Source organism: Castanea sativa, chromosome 4, assembly GCF_040712315.1.
Source record: "Castanea sativa cultivar Marrone di Chiusa Pesio chromosome 4, ASM4071231v1".
Classification (NCBI taxonomy): domain Eukaryota; kingdom Viridiplantae; phylum Streptophyta; class Magnoliopsida; order Fagales; family Fagaceae; genus Castanea; species Castanea sativa.
This window is the reverse complement of record NC_134016.1, coordinates 7487880-7494090: the sequence shown is the minus strand read 5'-3', so window position 1 is coordinate 7494090 and position 6211 is coordinate 7487880. Positions and strand designations below refer to the sequence as shown.

At 33.8% G+C, this 6211-nt stretch overlaps 1 pseudogene; it reads right to left on the bottom strand.

The window, feature by feature from the left end:
* Positions 1-3683: 3683 nt before the first annotated feature.
* LOC142631345 (zinc finger BED domain-containing protein RICESLEEPER 2-like) lies at positions 3684-6010 on the bottom strand (annotated as a pseudogene).
* Between the last annotated feature and the right edge of the window lie 201 nt (positions 6011-6211).

The following is a 6211-nucleotide window of genomic DNA, read 5'->3' as shown; positions in this document are numbered from 1 at the left end:
CATAAACAATAAAGATAAGAGGGACAGGATGTAACTAAATATCGAAATACCTATGAGCACCTTCAGCACACTGACCAAGCAACCTCACTAAATTCTTATGCTGAACACGTCCAATTGCTTCAACTGCAACCTTAAACTCCTTCTCAGCTTGTCCTCTAAAGCAAAAAAAATTACCCTAATTAAGCTTTCTCTACCATAACCCCCACAACACAAAGCACATGAAACACTTGTTCAACATATAATCCATACCTTCAACTCTCAAAGTTATAACAAATCAACAAACAATCAATTAGTTATAATAAGTTCCAATCAATACAATGTTAAAAGTTGAAACTTTTTTTTTTATAAATATAAATAGTGACAAATTAATTAGTGACAAATTAAAAAACGTCCATCTGAATTAACACATTAAATCCCAGAGAGCAACAGATAAGGCAGGGCAAGTAGGGGAAGTGGGAATTGGGAGGAAAGGCAGCAAAAGCAATTCATTCTCACTGCCTCTGCCTCCGCTGGTTATGGACTTATGATACAAAAAAGCTCTCATTTATTATTAAGGTAAGGTAAGCACCTCTCTTCTTCATAATCATATATGCTCTACTTCTACTACTACTACTTCTTTGTCTGTGTCTGTATCTCGTAGCCCAAGAATCTGTATCCTCTTCCTCTTCCTCTTCCAATGCTATATGCTAGTTTCAGTTATTTGTTTTCTTAAGGAATCAAAAGCTTAACATTCTATGTTTCTCGTCTCCATTGATAACATGCTAGTAACTAACTGCCATGATTTCGTTTCTACTATCACTACTAAAACACCAACCGATCCTTAGTGGTAAAATTTTAGGGTCAGCCATAGACTAGTTAGAGATTCTTTTCTACTACTCAAAAACAAAATTGCATTATTTGGTTCTCCTTTGACACTCTTCATATCCATTCACTTGCTCTCAACCCTTCTTACAATTCACCATTTGTTTGGTTCTATTCAATTATACATAGAAGCAAAGTATTTAAAACTAACACCCCAAGTAAAAAAGATTAAAAATCCATAAATATACTCAGTTACATAAAAAAAAAAAAAACAACAACCAAACAGAGTAACAAACATCAACTTCCCAACCGGATTCATAACAACACAAAGCAAGGTAATTAAAACTCACATTCCTAGTAATTAAAAGGTTAAAATTTTATAACAAAGAAAAAAAACAAAGAGTGAGCCGAAAAATTAAGTTACTTTTCATATAATTCTAATTAAAACTCACAACCGGATTCATAACATTTAGTTACTTTTCATATAATTCTTATTACAATATCAAAAAATAAATCATTTGAACAAAATGATAAACCCATATCACAGATTCACAAACACAAGATACAGAAAAAGAGGGATGAAAAGGGGAAAAAATTACCTGATCTGAGACTAGGAAGCCGAGACAGAGAGGCTGAGAAGACACATGGAGTGCAGAAACTATAAAAATTTTGAACCTTTGATAGTTTGATGTAAAGGAAGGAGTAAAGGACTTGGTTTGTTTCAAAAAATAAAGACAAATTTTGAAATCAGTAGAGACTAGAAAGCAGAAAGAAAAAAGAACTCAAACTTGACCAATTTATAAAAGAGAGAGATGAGGGTTGAGCTTGAGACTTAAGAGAGAGTGAGCCGAGTATGGGTCTGATTTGGGTTTTGATTTGAACTTTGTGAAGTGTTAAGAGAGAGTAGCCGAGACTTGGGCATGGGGAAGTAGCCGAGACTTATGGGTCTGATGAGGGTTGAGCTTAAGACTTAAGAGAGAGTAGCCGAGACTTGGGCATGGGGAAGTGAATCAAGTGATTCATGATGTGAACATTGTGAAGTGTAGCCGAGAGAGGCCCGAGACTCCACTTGAACTCTTGAAGTGTACTGTGTCTGTGACTCTATGTAGGCCGGTGTAGCTGAGATTGGACCATGGACCATAGACATGGTAGAGTCTTGAAACCCTAAGAGTAGAGGCATGGGGAAATGAAATTTTCTTTTTGATTTGAAGTGCTGTGCTTGTGTAGCTGTTTGGCCGCTCCAAATCTTCAGTGATCAGAGATTGAAGTTCAGCAGATTTTTTTTTGAGGCCATGACTCATCAGGGATTCAAGGACCAAGGTAAAGGAGATTGTGTGGTGGAACTTCTCTCAGACTCTCAGCTCTCTATGCGTGGAAAGTTGAAACTTGAAATAATGTTTGGCATTTTCAAAAGTTCAAAACTGTGGGAGCAAGTGGTTTTAGGAGCTTTACCACTATTTGCACTTCAGCGTTTAGTCCCATCACCTGCCGTGTAGGTCTTAAACAAGTCACTGAAGTAGTCTTTTTTGATTAGTCCAATCAACCCACTTTCCCAAGCTTCAGACTTCACGGGTCTATTGACTGCATGTATATATATATATATATATATATATATATATATATATATATATATATATATATATATATTTTCACTTAACTATCGGTCGGGTCGGATTCTGCGGGTATTTAACCCCTTAACCCGCCACCCGAACCGATTTTTCAGGTTTTATTAGAGGGGGACCCGAATCCGAACCACCATGGACTTCGGGTCCACCCGTTGGGCCTCGGGTCGGTCAGATTCGGAAGGGTTGATCGGGTCTTTTACCCGCTGGACAGCCCTAGTCGTGACTATCTGGTTCAAATGACATTTATTTCAATCTTTGAGGTTTAAATGACACATTTTGAAAGTATAAGATTTAAATGAACATACTCAAAATTTTACTTACAAAATTGGCGTAGTTTAAGGCTACAATTTTACTCAATATCTTTTTATTGGAGATGAATTTAACAAATCCACCATTGAATTACATTTTCTTCTTATATCCTCAATGCTTGTGAAATTTCTAAAAAATTTAAGATCAATATTTTTGTCATCAATAAATTAGTTAAAATTCTAAGTTTTTGTAATTTAAAATTATTATAAAATACAAGCTTATAGATCATATAGTAAATAATTTCCAATTGACACAAAATTTGACATATGTATTAAGAGTGTAAAGAAAATACAATCTAAAGATTAGATTTTCAAAAAATATAGTAATGTTACTCTTTTTGAAAGAAGTTGTAGTTTTAGGCTACAATTAGTTTTGTAATTAAACTTTATCCATAAAACTATATGAAACTATGAGGAGTAATAAAAACTATTTGAACTTATAAGATATAAATGAAACTATGTGGAATTATAAGGTTTATATGAAATTATTCAAAACTATGAGGTCTAACCATTTAAATGAAAATAACTTGAAATTTTTGTCTTTATTTTTTAGAGAAATAGACGAGCGCGCGCACACACACAAGAGAGAGGGAAAATTCCTTATACTTTATGGTTTCCTATATGGAGAATAACTTATACTTTATATTATTTTCTTGTTTTTCAATTAATATAAATGAGATTTTCCTTTCTCTTTTCTTCCTAATTAATTTTATTTTATAATTAAAAGAAAATTGTTGGTATGGAAGAAATTGAGAAAGAAAAATAAAATGCTCATAATTGATATTAGGTTTTAATATCACAATCCAATTATTTTTTATTAGGAAAGTTTTAGGTAATATTCATTTAAAAATCATCATACTTTTTTTTAAAACTTTTTAAAATTCATTTTAAACTTATAATTTCAAATATTTTTATTTAAATTTTTAAACCTTTTAGTTTTATTTAAACTTTAAGAATGGTACTCACCTGTCGGAAATGGCTGAGGGCTCCAAGTTGAGCTAAGATTTGCAAGCATGAGTTTTGTATTGGTAGTAGAGGGAACATGTTTCTGCAGGTGTAAGCATTGTCAACACAAACATCATTTCATAAAAAGAAACAAAATAGTAAAAACAAAAAATTGATAGACTGAGATTGTGCCTCTTGAGATTCCAAGCTTAAAGAAGTCCCCGCCAAACCAAATGAAGTATGAGTGGGTTCAAAAGAATGGTCGTCCTTGTTCGCTGTGCTAAAATTCAATGGAATGAAAAGGGAGTGAAGGAATGCATAGAGAGCATAGATATATATATATATATATATATATATATATATATATATATATATATATATATATATATATATAAGGATCTTAAATTCTTAATGAATGAAAATCGTACTTACATCCTTGCAGGATTGTCCAACCAGTCCTCCCCACATACCAAGGCCTCTATGATGTCAGGATCCAAACCATTAAAGGTTGGATTGATTGTCATAGTTTCAATACTAAAAGCAGAATTTGATATAGAAGTTGACATTGGAATTGCCAAGATATCTCGAGCTATCCTCCAAAGAGTTGGAAATTTTGTACTATTTGTATGCCACCAACCTAATATGTCAAACTCTCCCTCAAAATCAGGTATAGGCTCTTCCAAATATCGAAGGAGCTCGGCCCTTTGTGAATGAACCTTATTCATATCACTTTTAGACTTGTACCACCTATCTAGTATATCAGAATAATTATCATCATATGAAGTAGATGCTTCACTACTATGGCCTTTTGCATATTCATCAAAAATATGACCAAGAGCATCATCAATCAATAAGTATTTCTTAGTATGCCCATCATATAACTCTGTGAACGAGTAATGCACAAAGTCCAATTTTGTCCGTGGGTCAAAAACTGCTACAATTGCCGAAACAGAGGGATTATAATCAAAAGTACTTGTCAAATATCTCACTCATTTTCTTTGCAACCAAGCGAATAAATGTATGTTCACCTTTTTGCCATTGAATTAAATTGTGATGAATATCACAAATCTTACGAAAATACACATTTGTAGTAAGACATTTGCTTCCTAAAAAACTTCATATGCCATCATAGAAAACAATCAAACATTTGTGCATAACTTTTGCCTTATCCCATTCCTCCATAGATAAATTTACAGGGAAGTCACAATGACTACTCTGTAGGTAAGAAAATGCTTCCCTGAACTCGAATGCACTCTCAAGCATGAAAAGGGTGGAATCCCACCTTATAGGAACACCTTGAGAAGTAATGTCCTTGCTTTGTAAATTCAGTTTCTTTACAACTTCTTGAAATTTTTCTTTCCCAATTGTTGTTTCACTGATGTATTTGATAGCTTTCCTTATCTTATGAAGAATATCATCTATCTCATCCAATCCATCCTGAGCAAGGAGATTTATAATATGTGTAATGCAACGGATGTGAAATAATTTCCCTCTGAAAGGATGGTAACCTTGATTAACAAGCCAACTTTCTAAGGTCTTAACCATTTGATCATTTGAGGAAGAACTTTCTACAGTTAGAGAGCACAATTTCTTGTCAATGTTCCACTCCAGAAGCAGGCTTTTTACCATCCCAAAAAGAGTTTCTCCTGTATAATTGTATCCTACATTTTTTATGGCAAGAATCTTCTTCTTCAGTTTCAGACCATCTTCAATAAATTGCAAAGTAAAACAACAATACATATTCTTTTTCCCATCACATGTCCAAAAATTAAGTATCAAACAGAAGCAACAAGAGAGCATACCAAGGTGTTTGCACAGTTTCTCCTTTTCTTCTCTATAGACATGAAGAATGCCTGCCTTTAAAGTGTCTTGTGAATGAAGTTTGAACAGTGGTTGCAAATTCTTCACAAAAACTTTGAAGTACTCATGCTCAACCATATTCAACGGATAGCCATGCTTGATAATCATTCTTACCACATCCAAGCCAGTCCTTTCTTCATCAAACACAGAATTCTCATCAATGACAGTTGGATTTTTAGAATCACCTGTTTCGCTAGGAGATATCATTTCTTTACATGATTCTCCACTTTTTATGGCCGAACATCTTAACAGGTGATTTTTCAAGTGTGTTGTTCCACTTTTGCTTGACCCAGATAAGTTTTTCTGACAATTTTTACATATGGCGCGGTGCTCCCCATCAACTTCAACCCTATCGAAGTCGTTCCAAATCTTAGATGTTAACCTTCTTCGTTTAGAAGAAGTCGGAAGTGCTGAAGTTACCTCATATTGTATCTTTGTAGGTGAGGTTGCTGAGATATCTGGACGTTGCATTTTGTTTACTTCCTGTCAATACATACAAAAGTAATAGAACAAATGGTGACTTGCTGAATAGGGCTCTAACCAAGCCAAGCTGAGCCGAGCCAAGTATTAAATGTTTAAAACTATTCATTTATTATTATTATTATTATTTTCAGAGCACTAGCCGAGTATGAGCTTATTATCAAACAAGATTTAATGCTCAAACTTAGCTCA